General features: G+C 37.1%; 1 protein-coding gene and 1 long non-coding RNA gene across 4 annotated transcripts in view; one reads left to right on the top strand and one right to left on the bottom strand.

Annotated features, from left to right (window-relative positions):
* Window positions 1-10,467, top strand: part of LOC133764663 (uncharacterized) — a 39,934-nt gene extending 29,467 nt beyond the window's left edge. Inside the window, exon 3 of the long non-coding RNA XR_009866464.1 lies at window positions 9,905-10,467. This is a non-coding gene — a long non-coding RNA (uncharacterized LOC133764663). The remainder of the gene's footprint in view (window positions 1-9,904) is intronic.
* GRIA4 (glutamate ionotropic receptor AMPA type subunit 4) overlaps window positions 1-15,297 on the bottom strand; it is a 389,167-nt gene that overhangs the window by 350,457 nt on the left and 23,413 nt on the right. The gene's annotated exons all lie outside the window — the stretch shown is intronic.

Below are 15,297 nucleotides of genomic sequence, written 5' to 3'. Positions count from 1 at the left end.
TAAAGGGATTATATAAATAAGATCAAGTATCTGTTAATAATAATAAATAGAATTAAAAAAGGAGAGAATGGCCCAATGTGAGAAGCAGTCCACACAGCAGACTCACAGAATGACAATCTCTCTAAATAGCACTCTGACCTCTGAATCAGCCCTTAAAGCATCTGGTCTGGCTAAAAAGCCCATGAGAGCATTTCAAGCATGGAAATCCAAGACGCTGTGGGAAAAAAATGTCCTACATGAACAAGCTTTGTGAGTGAGACCCCAGTGGAAAGAAGGGTTAATCAAAGAAAGATATACTTTTCTCTGAAGGGAGGAGAGAACTTCCACTTTGCTTATAGTGTTGTCTGAATACTGACAGAGACTGTGGACTCAAAAAGGCTTCCATAGCCTTGGCAGCTCATGTCAAGAGCCTTGAATGATCACTGACTTCATACATAAGAGTGTTTATTGTTAAATTAACAACAGGAGGCACTCTGCACTTACTCCCCATGCAAGACCTCTGTCCTCAGTGAGTTGTATTATGAGAATTAACTGTAAAACTTGTTCTCATTTTTTTAAATTGTGTGTGTGTGTGTAAACTGTTGAAATCTACTTAATATAGGATTGGTCTTCTGTGTAAAAAGTTAATTGAAAATGAATCTTTTTTTTTTAACTTTTATTTAATGAATATAAATTTCCAGTGTACACCTTATGGATTACAATGGCTTCCCCCTCCCATAATTTCCCTCCCACCCGCAACCCTCCCCTCTCCCGCTCCCTCTCCCCTTCCATTTGCATCAAGATTCATTTTCAATTCTCTTTATATACAGAAGATCAATTTAGTATAAAGCTTTCAACAGTTTGCACCCACATAGAAACACAAAGTGAAACATACTGTTTGAGTACTAGTTATAGCATTAAATCAAAATGTATAGCAAATTAAGGACAGAGATCCCACATGAGGAGCAAGTGCACAGTGGCTTCTGTTGTTGACCCAACAAATTGACACTCTAGTTTATGGCGCCAGTAACCACCCTAGGTTGTCGTCATGAGTTGCCAAGGCTATGGAAGCCTTCCAAGTTTGCCGACTCTGATCAGCCCACCAGTGTTGCTTTCTGAAAATGAATCTTAATGGAGAATGGGACTGGAATGGGAGAGGGAAGAGGATATGGGAGAGAGTGGGGGTGGGAGGGCAGGTATGGTGGGAAGAATCACCATATTCCTAATGTTGTACTTATGAAATTTGTACTCATTAAATAAAAAATTTCTTTGAAAAAAGAAATACATAAACATAATTAAAAATCATATGGAAACAGAAGATCGATTCAGTATATAATTAGTAAAGATCTCATCAGTTTGTACCCACGCAGAAACACAAAGTGTAAAAATACTGTTTCAGTACTAGTTATAGCATCACTGCACATTAGACAACACATTAGAGACAGATCCCACATGGGATGTAAGTACACAGTGACTCCTGTTGCTGACTTAACAATTTGACACTCTTGTTTATGGCATTACCTTTAAAATATGTGTGGTCCTTCATTCTATTATTCCACTTCTAGAGCCATATTCAAAATAAATAATTACAAATATCTTCATAATTCATTAGACAATATGGGAGAAACCCTACAAGACATTGGCATAGGAAACGACTTCTTGAAAAAGACCCCAGAAGCACAGGCCATCAGAGCCAGAATTGACAAATGGGATTACATCAAGCTGAGAGCTTCTGCACTGCAAAGTAAACACTCAGTAAAATGAAAAGGCAAATGATAGAATGGAAGAAAGTATTTACAAACTGTGTAACTGATGAAGAGTTAACATCCAGAATATATAAAGAGCTCAAGAAATTCAACAAAACAAACAATCCAGTAAAGAAATAAGCAAAGCACTCAAACAGGCATTTTTCAAGAGAGGAAATTCAAATGGCCAGCAGACACTTGAGAAAATGCCCAGGATCTCTAGCCATCAGGGAAACACAAATCAAAACCACAGTGAGGTTTCACCTCATTCCAGTTAGAATGGCTCACATACGGAAATTAATAAACAGCAAATGTTGGTGAGCAATTTGGGAAAAAGGTACCCTGATCCATTGCTGGTGGGAATGTAAACTAGTGCAACCACTGTGGAAGATAGTATGGAGATACCTCAGAAATCTGAATGTGGACCTAACATATGATCCAACCATCCCATTCCTAGAATTTACTCAAACCAAAAGAAATCAGTATATAAAAGAGTTATCTGTAACCCCATGTTCATTGCAGAACAATTCACAATAGCTAAGATAAGGAATCAACCCATATGTCCATCAACTATTGACTATATATACACCATAGAGTACTACTCAGCTGTAAAATAAATAAATAAATTATTACGAAATCCTGTCTTTTGCAACAAGATGGTCACAACTGGAAACCATTATATTTAGTGAAATAATCCCCAAAAGACAAATATCATATGTTTTCCCTAATCAGATGAAACTAATAGAATACCTGAAATGTAATGTATTGGAGAGAAATGGACATTTGGAGAATGGACGATTGTTTATAGCCCTTGTCTCTTCCATTGAGGAACAATCTTTTGTTTAGTTTTATTTTGTTTTGTTTTCTTTCTCTTCCTATTATTTGCTGAACTCTTTTACTTAAGTAGGGTTAACAATATGATCACTAAAAAAACTGATAATAGATCATTGCAAAAATTAAGACTGGGAATCTGAGAGGCAGTGGGGGGAGGGTTGGAATGTGGGCAGGAGGGAGGGGAAGTCCCACTTTGTTCCTAAATCTGTATACGTGAAATTTATGAAACTTATATAACATAAATAAAATTTTAAAAAATGGTCACATTGTTTCTTATATTATAAAAGCAAAACAAACAATAAATATATACATTTAGTTTTATAGAATGTAATCATATCCATAAATTAAATGCTTATTTGGATATTAGGATAGTTTTCTAAAAATATTTAATGCTTAGAATAAATGTTAATCCCAAATAGAACAATGTATAACATAAATAAATGTTTTTAAAATAGTAAACCTAGTATGTGTATTTTTATTATCTGGTAGTAGGATTATTACTTTAATTGTCTTCTTCCTTGTAACTGTAGTTTCCAAATTGTCCACCACATGACCATTAATTTTACAATTTAAAATATTTTTTGGAAGAAGGTACCAAGTGTTAACATGCTGCTAAGCAATTCTGACTAAAAGGAAAAGATAAGGTTTCAATTTGTTTTTAGTTTTTGTATTTTGTGGGTTTGGAATTCATATGGAACATTCTACTTCTTAAGTTAGAAAATATCTTCTTTGTACTATCTTTTTTTTAAAGATTTATTTTATTTATTTGAAATACATAGTTACAGAGAGACGAAGAGCCAGAGAGAGAGAGAGAGATAGAGGTCTTCCATCCACTGGTTCACTTCCCACATGACCACAACAGCCAGAGCTGAGCTGATCTGAAGCCAGAAGCCAGGAGCTTCTTCCAGGTCTCCCACACAGGTGCAGGGGCCCAATGACTTGAGCCATCTTCTCTTGCTTTCCTAGGCCATAGCAGAGAGCTGGATCAGAAGTGGAGCAGCCGGGACTTGAACTGGTGCCCATATGAGATGCCAGTGCTGCGGGCTGGGGTTTTACCGGCCCCTTTTAACTATCTTTTTCTGGAAGCATTTTCATTAGAACTTTAGAAGTAAACTCTAGATTATTTGTATTTCAAAAGCTCAAATACAACTATTCCCTAATATAAATGTTGATGCTTCCATCATAATAAACATTTTTATTTTCTTGTGTTCTCCATTAATAATTTAGTATAATACTTGTAATGAATTTTTAAAACCTTGATGAAAAAGACATGCAATAGTAGTTTCAACTACATCAAAAATGAGTCATCTAACTTTAGCCAAGTCATTTAATTTTCCTGGTAAAAGGAACTACATTATTTAATGGGTGCTTTCCAATTTAACAGTCTGTCATTATTGTGGTCATATTTTAAATGTGAGCAGTATAATGGCAATATCATTATAAATTAAAAACACTCATATATGCTATATGATTTAGAAGTAAAATGTTACTTTGCATGTTTAAGATGTCCTCTACTTTTCTACAATGAAATCTTTGAATTTTTATTCAATGTTATTTATTTTACTTTCATAAATATTGTGAAACAGAACAAATGGCTGACTCTGGTCATAAAAACAAGATGTAATGGTGAAGTCTTCATTGGCAAGCGGCCTCAGTTCTCCTTTCAGCTATTATTCATAGAGTGCCATAAATATAGCTTATTCATAAGACTGATTTCATCTGCTTAAGAAGAATTTTTAAATGTATTTTGCATTTCTCCACATACTTGGCCCTTCACTAAACATGATTTTTTAAAAAACTGTTCCAAAAGCAAATCAGTGGACCTAAATGAATACAGAAATGCTTAATTCAGAATTGGAAAGAGGAGGAACATAAAATTAGATCTGACACAGCATAAATATTTCCTTTCCCCATGGAGTTAACATGATTAAATATGTATTTTCTTTCCGAGTATGAGAGAGATAAGATGTATTTGTTTTGTGAATGTTTAGTTGTTTAGTTCCTTTACTGGTTCATTGACTTAACAGAAAATGAGAATATGCCACTGGAATATTGAGTATTTAAGTAAATATTTGCTATCTGCGTAACATGTGTAGTACACTGATTTGAAAACTGAGATTATTTAATAGAAAAAAGTTTTGTGGATAACTTCACTAGAAAAAGCAAATTATGATAGTGAATGGGAAGAAGGAATAAATCTTCACCTGAGAAAGCTACAGGAAGGAAGAGTATGCTTTGATAATTAAATAAAAGAATATAGAAATGAAGCCATCCCCTCAAATGTTGCCAATAAACATTAAGAATGGCAGTGAGGTTAAAGTATCCAAAGGAGGCAACAGTGTGAAAACTGGGATCAGTGAAGAGACTTTGAAATAAGGTGAACAGTAGCATATTTAATAAAAATAAATGTTAAATAATGGAGCTATTATTTTAAAAGATGTGTGAATAATATACACTAATAAAGTATGGAGGTGGGGGAAACACCTGTTAAGGTGCATATTCCTGATGAGAAAATCTGTATTTGGGAGTAACGCTGTTTTGTACTGGTCACGTTTGCTTAAAAATAATTGAATACCCTTTATGAAATAAAGTAATATGATTTAGAGCAACAAGTGTTCAGCAGATTGTGGGAGGCTGGTATACACTCTGCTAGTTGGGTATTGTTTGTTGATACCCCAAGCCTCATTGATCTCTAGTTAGTGCAGTGTTTCTGATCCATCTATTTTATTGTCTCTCTCCCTGCTCCTATCAGCATGAGCTTTCTGCTGCTTTATTTGCACAGCAATCACCATGTGTGGCTTCCATTGGTGTTCCAAGGCACAACTTCAACATTTCCTTGGATAGAGTTTTACACACCTTATTCTTACAATTCACAGCATAAGAACTATTGTAATTCTTTAAGAGAAAGCAGCCTGTGTCATCTCAGGTGTCTTAATGAAATTAGTTTAACTATGCATTATGAGTATGGTGAACAAAATATATATCCTTATAAGAATTTAGAAAACATCATGTTGTAAATGCTAAAAATATATAGTGTTTTGTTTTCCAAATTAAAATAACTTACTTTTAAATAACTTTTTTAAGCAAGAAGGATTTAGAACATCAAATATCTCTGTTTACATGGAACAGATGGTTCATTGGAAATAAACATTTTCTTCCATGTTTGTTCTCATCTAGGTTGACTTTAAGACTCTTCATCTTCAAGTTGCATTTTCTTTGGTCTACCTTCCAAAATATAACAACACGCCACAATAAACCTCAAATATGAGTTATGAGAAATCTGCTTAGGAATAGGCACTGTGACCTCATCCCATCTCTGAGCACCAGTTTGTGTATTAGCTACTCTATGCTGTTGATCCAGCTTCCTGCTAATGCACCTGAGAGGTTGTGGATGAGCATCCAAGTACTTGGATTCCTGTCACCCATGCAGAAGATTATCTCCCTCTCTTTCAAATAAGTAAATGAATATTTTAAAAATTGCTTAGAAAATGGCCGGTGCCGCGGCTCACTTGGCTAATCCTCCGCCTGCGGCGCCAGCACCCCAGGTTCTAGTCCCGGTCGGGGCTCCAGATTCTGTCCCGGTGGCTCCTTTTCCAGTCCATCTCTCTGATGTGGCCTGGGAAGGCAGTGGAGGATGGTCCAAGTGCTTGGGCCCTGCACCCGCTGGGAGACCAGGAGGAAGCACCTGGCTCCTGGCTTTGGAACAGCGCAGTGTGCCGGCCACAGCACGCTGGCTGTAGCAGCCATTTGGGAGGTGAACCAACGGAAAAAGGAAGACCTTTCTCTTTGTCTCTCTCTCTCATTGTCTAACACTGCCTTTCAAAAAAATTGCTTAGAATTAATATGCAGTACCATATTCTCCTGGCTTGGAAAATTTCATATCCTTGGAGCATGCAGAGCACACTGTGGTACTTCCCATGATTAGTTTACAATATATCTATTTGTATATCTTATTTCTCCTACTAGACTTCGAACTGCATGAGGGCAGAGCACTTACCTGGCTTTTAGTTGAATCCCTTACAATGCTTAATGTAGTATCATGCTTGGTAAACATTATACAATAATTGTGTCAACAAATGCCAATGTTTCTGGGATGAGTCATATTGTACACTGTGCACTAAATCCAAAGATACTATTCCTCAGAGAAAATCAGTCTAGGAAAATAGCATTACTTTAAAAACATGATAGTACAATAAAATTGAATAAGGCTATTGTAAGCAAAATAATTGTTTTAAGGTGGCAGACATATAATTATATTGCTAATGTCATGATATGTATTAAAACTAATTATGTGTTTCCATTTCTGGTGTTAAGTTTAACAAAGGTTCTGTGCATACCTCATATCATTAAAATTACTTAATATCATAGAAATCTTTTCAAATGATTATTATCTCAATTATAATGATGAGCACAAAATATCTAAGTTAAACTGCAGTGTTTAGAGTTTCAATCTTATGAATGTTCTAAATTCTCCTTCCTGATACTAAACATTTTAGATTAACAAGTCATAACTGTTTTGTATTACTATATGCTTAGCAGTAAGCCAAAAGGAAAGTCAAGAAATTGGATGATTGTTCACACACAGCAGATGAGGAGAACTGGGTAGTTTGATTAGCAACAGAAATGTCACTAATTCCCTTCTAGTCAAGTACAGTTAGAAGTGAGCATTTTTGGCTAATAGTTTATTTGAAATAATTCATTGTTGAGGGATATTACCACTCTGTGCCATTGTTTTAGGATTTATCTTTCAACAGTGCTCATGGATTAAATAAGCATCCTCTTCCCAAAGCATATGTTTACAATGACCTTGTCACACCAGTGAGGAAGTATCACCATATGGCTGCACTAAATGAAGCTAGACTTTAGACAATGGACTTCCGAAACCTGGGAACACTAGAGAAAATGGGGTGGAGGTGGCACACTTTTTCATTCTAGTCCTGGCATTGCAGAGGTAATTTGTGTTATCAAATCTGCAAAGCAAGGAAAAGGGTGTCAACAGGATGTTTTGATTGGTATATGCCAGGTGAGGTAAGAAAAGTAAATGTAAACTTTGAATAAAAGGTCACTTTAAACTTTAAAAGAGTCTGACCCTGAAGAAAGTGTAAACTGATAAAGTACTCTTAAGGGATAAAATGAAAGGAGTGGCAAATTATAAGGAAAAGTACAGAAAATTACAGTATTCACCCGATTTTAATTTTTGTTCACCATCGCTTTAAAATGTTCAGTTCATGAGCAACACCTGCCTTTAATAAACATGAACATTTTATGTAATTAGACACCCCATTTGGGAGATAATCTAATAAAAATGGAAATGTTGAAATGAAAAAAAATTTATTTATTCTCTTTGCATTAGAAGCTGCTCATTCTATATTCCAAAACTATCTGCTTCATTTTCATGGTTAACAAATACATTTAACAATTAAAAGCAAGTATTCTGACTTTTTACTATATGTGTGGTCAGAGACCAAGAGCAAAGTAGCCTCTGGGTCAAATGAAACACTCTGTTCTTTTCTTCTGGCAGGCCTCCAGGTCCAAAACACAGAGACTGTCTTCCATAACTTCCTGTTTCTAAACTGCATTTCTTTTCTTTTTCCATCAGAATTTGGGTTTATGTAAATGGTTCAAATAAATAAGGTTAGGCTTGTATCGTAATATGTTAGATTTTATTTAAAAATATGTGACTTAGTTCATATTGCTCCAGGCCAAAATCTTTCTATAGCCTCTAACACAGTTTCCAGTGCAATGATGGTAAGGCTCACTCAAGATGCCATTTGGCTGGGATGCTCCAAGCTGGAGCTCTGTGTGGACTGATGCCTCAGCCCTGGCAGGCAGGAAGGAGCCACCTCTGCTCCCGCTTTTAATGATCCGTGAAATGGCACAAATCCAAGATGAGACAGCCTCATGAGTTCCACAGAAATTAAAAGATGCCCTTCACCGTGTTTCCCTTTGTTGAAATATAATTTCCACAATTCCCATTTTCAGTTTTATTTAGCCACTTCCACTAGAGTAAAACCAATGAAATATGTAATATATACTTTTATGCCTGACACTTACTGGGGACCATCATTTATCAGCACTATGACAGATCATCTTTATATTGTCTCCCCCTTCAAATTACTAGCTTTTTCGTCTAAGTCACAAATTATATACTTAAAAGATTCTTAGTGTGGTTGTAATTCAAAGAATGACATTTTATTTTACTTTTAAGAAGTTAATTTCCTAGGGAGAGGTAATTTCCCCAGTTCTATTTTGTGTTATAAAGAAAACTAAAGATAATTTAAATTCTCTAATACCATAACTTTCTAGAGTATATATTTGATCCTAGGTATCTAAGAAAGGAATGATACACAAATCACAGCTTTAACTGTCAATAAACTTATTAAAGAATTGTGTATCACCTAATTTCTTGATGTCTCACATTTGGAACACTGTGAAACAGTATATAGATATAGATATAGATATAGATATAGATATAGAGATTTGTGTGTGTGAATTGTAATCATAGGTATATGTATATAGATTTCATGTTTTTAATTCTTACCCCCAAATTACGTATACATTGAAATCATTTAGCAAAATATTGATGAAAGTTCTACAGAATACATACTTCTTATAACAGATGTTTCTAAAACTTTTCTTATATTCACTAGAATTACAATATAACCCACAGTATTTCATTTTCACAATCATTCACCAAGTTAGAAAATGCTTTGCCATATGTTATATAATAAGTCCATCCAGGCAATTGAGGAAGTTTGGATCTGTGAGAATCCAGTGTTCTAGAATCCGGCAGTGCTAAGCACATGTAGTCTTTTGTGAACTAGGGAAGACAACATGTGATGTAGACTTAGAAGCCTTCTTTTGGAGTTTTGCTTTCCAGGTGAGGGACTTTGGACTAATAAAATGCTTGTAGTAAAACAGTGAAATAGATAAAGTGCTAACATGGTGAAATTATGAGATGGGCACATTCAGTAAGTACTATGTAAAAGCAGATTTGCAGAAAACTCACAGACATCCTTAAGGTTACTACTATTATACCTGTTTGGCAGATCAGGAAACATCAAGAAAGGTTGTGCCACCCTCCTAAGGTCCTAACATAACAAAGGGACAGAAATCATCTTCAGCCTGAGAGCACTCAGCACCAGGCTAGTTTTAAGAGTCTTGGTTTCTAGTCATATATTTCTAATTGTTTATCAGCATCATTTTGAGAAAAAATTAGGATACCTGAAAGATTTGGCAAATGATAAATTGATTTTCATTTAAGTGATCTCAAAAAGAATCTTCTAAGTCTGTTACGATTTTCATCTTGAACTAAGTCTGAAATAGTTTTTTTTTTTTCCTTACAGAATCTGGGCTTCTGTGGTGAGAGATTTGCAAACTTGGCTTCAATTATTTTAATGAGTTATATCTAGAGACTCTTTGAAAGAAAGCATAGTCATGGCAGATAGGTTTGTTTATCTTTAATAGTCTCTAAACTCTACTCCAATTACACTTGATCTGTGGATTCATAGCTTGAATAATAATAATGCAAATTTACACTCAGAATAGTTATTGCGAGTTCACCACAATTCAGACACTGAGTTTTGTACTCTGCTCATAAAATGTAGTAGAAAAATAGATGTTGGAGGCCGGTGCTGAGGCCGCCTACAGTGTTGGCATCCCACATGGGCACCGGTTTGAGTACTGGCTGCTCAACATCCGATCCAGCTGTCTGCTATGGCCTGGGAAAGCAGTAGAAGATGGCCCAAGTCCTTGGGCTCCTACACCCATGTAGGAGACCTGGAAGAAGCTCCTGGCTCCTGTCTCCTGGCTTCAGATTGGCACAGCTCCAGCCATTGCGGCCAACTAGGGGAGTGAACCAGTGGATGGAAGACTTCTTTCTCTCTCTCTGCCTCTCCTTCTGCATAACTGTGACTTTCAAATAAATAAATAAATCTTTGGAAAAAAAAAGAGAAACAGATGCAAATTCTACCCTCAAGAAGTTCACAATCTATAGAACACATTTTAAACTTCCAATCTCTAAATTTACATTTCAGAATTAATTTTTTTTTTTAGTTTGACAACCAGAAAAGTAAATACTTAACATAGAAATGTGTATAAGACATCTAAGGAACACCAGCATTGCAACTTTAAAATTCATGCACTTGAAGGACTCAAGATAGCTGAATAGAGTATAGGCACAATAACTTTAGCTGCTGTGGGATATGAAAATAACAAAGGAAGGACTATTTTTCCAGAGGTCTGTCTCATGAAAATTTTCAGCGAAGAAGCAGAAAAAAAGTGACAAAGACTCCATGGGACAAGAGATGCTGCTTCAGCCAGCTGCATGGCACAGCCATTTGCTGGCTATTAGCTGCCATGTTATCACTTTGAGGTAGGAAGAAATCGCTGAGCCTTGCCAGTGCAGTGTTAGCCGAGAGGGAATTCCACAGTCACCTGCTGACTTTGACTTCAGCCTGAAGAGCTGACTGGTTTCTGAGCAACTGCTGGGCCTGGAGCAGGGAAGCCACATTGCTTTCTTTTCTTCCTCTCCTCCACCCATACAGAGCACTATACTTGACAGTGAAAAGCCATGCTGTGTGCCTCTATTCTGCTCCTACCAGTACTGTAGTTCAACTCAGAGCAATATGTGGGGCAAAGGACAGATCCACCTGCATACTGCAACAGTGGGAGTTTGGAGGATTAGCCCCAGAACTCTGCTAATGCACTCTACATGAGGAAGGGGATTCACCAAAGCTCTTGGAGGCTAACACCAGAAACAACCAATTAAAAAAAAAAATCCACTCCCACCCTGGAAGAACTGGGTAATGACCCCACTATACCTTGTAACACCAGGACTGTACCAATTCATTCTAAATTTTTTAGTGCCACTGAAATCTACCTGGTGTCACAGGAAAGAACCTACCTGCATTCTATCTCTCTGGACTCATACCCTCCACCACCCTCTACTCTTTATACCTTTGAGTCACACTGTAGGAGAGGAACAGAGTTCATTTCACATCCTCTAGTGCTAGGACTAGGACTACTGGTATTATAAGCCACAGCACCAGTTGGACTCTCCTAGCAGGACCTGAGAAAGGGTCCTTAGGCTATAGCAATTGGTGCAACAATCCCCAGCGTTACACAGGTTTGCCAGTAGGACAAGGGGCAGCCACCCTTTTCTCCTTCAGCACCAGGAACAGGGCCCTGGCTATCACATTCACCAGGGAGACTGAAACCAAACTCTCTGTGGATCTAAGACCCACACCCAAGACTGACACCCAAGGAAGACTGAAACCCAAGGAAATCTTCATTCATCTCAAAGCCACACTTCTATATCTATGAACCGCAGCACACTAGACTACTGTGTGACATATAAACACAGATGATATTGATTAGGACAAAAGAACTCACTCAGAGACTATACTACTGGGATCACTTAGAACCAAAGCCAGAGTTACAATACAAGTGATACTCTGCATTCCAGGTAAACCATAAACTCTTTTCCAATAAATCCTACTCCATAAAAAAGAAGGTATGAGTATATCAGATGGGCAAATATTAACATAGGAACACAGGACACATGAAGAAACAAGACGGAGCTGGCACTGTGGTGCAGTGGGTTAAAGCCCTGGCCTGAAGTGCCAGCATCCCATATGGGTGCCAGTTCGAGTCCTGGATGTGCCTCTTCTGACCCAGCTCTCTGCTAAGGCCTGGGAAAGCAGTAGAAGATGGCCCAAGTCCTTGGGCCCCTGCACCCACATAGGAGACGCAGAAGAAGCTCCTGGCTTCTGGTTTCGGACTGGTACAGCTCCGGCCATTGCGGCCATCTGGGGAGTGAACCAGAGGAGGGAAGACACCTCTCTCTGTCTCTACCTCTCTGTAACTCTTTCAAATAAATAAAATAAATCTTAAAAAAAAAAAAGAAGATGGCATGACACCTCCAAAAAAAAAAACCAAAAACAAAAACACACAATTATTTTTCAGAATTAGGTCCTGAACCAAAGGAAATTATGAAATGACAAATATAGAATTCAATAATAATAGTGATAATGAAACTCGATGAAATGCAACAGAATACAGATAAACAGATTAACAAAAGGAAGAAACCAATGAGTGACATAAGTGAATATATTACTAAGAAGATAGATCTCATTAAGAAGAACCAAATAGAAATTTGGGGGATGAAATCAGTGAAATAAAAAATAAGATTGGTAGCTTTTTTTGTAAACCTACTTGACAGGTAGAGTTATAGACAGTGAGAGAGAGACAGAGAGAAAGGTCTTCCTTCCATTGGTTCACTCCCCAAATGGGTGCTACAGCTGGCACTGCACTGATCCGAAGCCAGGAGCCAGGTGCTTCCTCCTGGTCTCCCATGCGGGTGCAGGGGCTCAAGCACTTGGGCCATCCTCCAGTGCCCTCTTGGGCCACAGCAGAGAGCTGGACTGGAAGAGGAGCAACCGGTACTAGAACCCAGTGCCCATAAGGGATGCCAGCGCTGCAGGTGGAGGATTAACTAAGTGAGCCACAGCACCAGCCCAAGATTGATAGCTTTAACAGCAGAATAGACCAAGTGGGAGGAAGAATGTCTGACCTGAAACATAAGTATTTTGAAATAACCCAATCAGACAAAAATCAAGAGAAAGAATTAAAAGGAAGATGAAACTCACTTCACAAAGATATACACAGACTGAAAGTGAAGGGTTGGAAAAAGATATACCAGGCAAATGGAAACCAAAAGCAAGCAGGTGTAGCTATCCTAATATCAGATAAAGTAGACTTTAAATCAAAAACTGTAAAAAGAGATAAAAAGACATATTTTGATGTAAGTTTTATTCAACAAGAAGACATAACAATTATAAATATATATGCACCCAACACAAGACCACCCAGATATATACACCAAAATGGCTAGATCCAAAGAGAGAGATACATTCCAATATGATAATAATGGGTGACTTAAACACCCCATTCTCATCAATGGACAGGTCATCTACACAGAAAATCAATAAAGATACATCAGAATTGAAACATACTATTGAGCAAATGATCCTAACAGACATCTACAGGACATTTCACCCAACAGCTACAGAATACATATTCATCTCACCAGCACATGGAACATTTTCTATGACAAACCACTTATTAGGCCACAAATCAAGTCTTAGCACATTTGAAAATATTGAAATCATACCACGTATCTTCCCAGACCATAAAGGAATAAATATGTAAATCAACAACAAGAACAATAGAACACTCAGAAATGCTTGGAGATTAAACAGCATGCTACTGAATTATCAATGGGTGATTGAATAAATTAAAAAGGAAATAAAAAACTGTCTTTAAATAAATTTAAATGAAAGCTCAATGTATCAAAACCTGTGGGATGCAGCAAAAGCAGTATTAGGAAGGACATTTATAGTATTAAGAGCTTACATTAAAAAAAAAGAGACAGAAATGTCTCAAATTAAAGATTTAATGATGCATCTTAATGACTCAGAAAAACAAGAAGAAACCAAACGCCAAATAAGCAGGAGGTGAGAAATAATAAGGGTAAGAGCAAAAATAAATGAAATACAAACCAAAAATACAAAAGATCAAATAAAAGTTTGTTTTTGAGGACATAAACAAAATAGACAAACCTCCAGTCAGACCAGCAAAAAAAGAGAGAGAGAGAGAGAAAAAACTCAAAAAAAAAAAAATTAGAGATGAAAAAGGTGGCATTACAACTGACACCACTGAAATACAAAGGATCGTGAGAAACTACTATGAAGATCCATATGCTAATAAACTGGGAAACCTCAAAGAAATGAATAGATTCCTGGATTAATATAACCTAGCAATATTAAATCAAGAAGATATAGGCAACTTAAATAGACCCATAAAAAGCAGTGACATTGAAACAGTAATCCAAAGTCCTCCATCAAGGAAAAGTCTGGGACCTGATGGCTTTACTACTGAATTCTACAAAACATAAAAAGAGGACATAACTCCAATTCTCTTCAAATTATTTCCAAATATTGAACAAGATGGAACTCTGCCAAACTCTTTTTTTAATGAGGCCAGCATTACTTTGATATCAAAACCAAAGACACTACAGGAGAAAAAAAATCAAAACAAAACTATAGGCCTATATCTTTAATGAACATAGATACAAAGAACCTCAAAAAAATACTAGCAACTTGCATCCAAAATCACAGCAAAAAGGTCATACATCGCTATCAATTGGGATTTATCCCAGAAATGCAAGGATGGTTCAACATTCACAAATCAAAAAATGTCATAAATCCCATAAATAGAAGGAAGAAAAAAAAAAACTGTATACTCGGCCAGTGCCATGGCTTACTTGGTTAATCCTCTGCCTGCGGTGCCGGCACCCTGGGTTCTAGTCCAGGTTGGGGTGCTGGGTACTAGTCCCGGTGCTCCTCTTCCAGTCCAGCTCTCTGCTGTGCCTGGGAGGGGAGCAGAGGATGGCCCAAGTGCTTGAGTCCCTGCACCTGCACAGGAGACCGGGAGGAAGTACCCGGCTCCTGGCTTCAGATCGGCGCAGCGCCAGCCGTTACAGCCTTTTGCGGGGGTGAACCAATGGAAGGAAGACCTTTCTTTCTGTCCCTCTCTCACTGTCTATAACTCTCTCTCTGTTTCTCTCTCTCTTTCTCTCCCTGTCTAACTCTGCCTGGCAAAAAAGAAAAAAAGAATATATAGTCATCTCAGTAGGTGCAGAGAAAGCATTTAATAAGATTCAACACCCCGTCATGAT

This window comes from Lepus europaeus, chromosome 7, assembly GCF_033115175.1.
Source record: "Lepus europaeus isolate LE1 chromosome 7, mLepTim1.pri, whole genome shotgun sequence".
Classification (NCBI taxonomy): Eukaryota; Metazoa; Chordata; class Mammalia; order Lagomorpha; family Leporidae; genus Lepus; species Lepus europaeus.
Note: the sequence above shows the minus strand (reverse complement) of the source record. Positions and strands in the feature narration are given on the sequence as shown.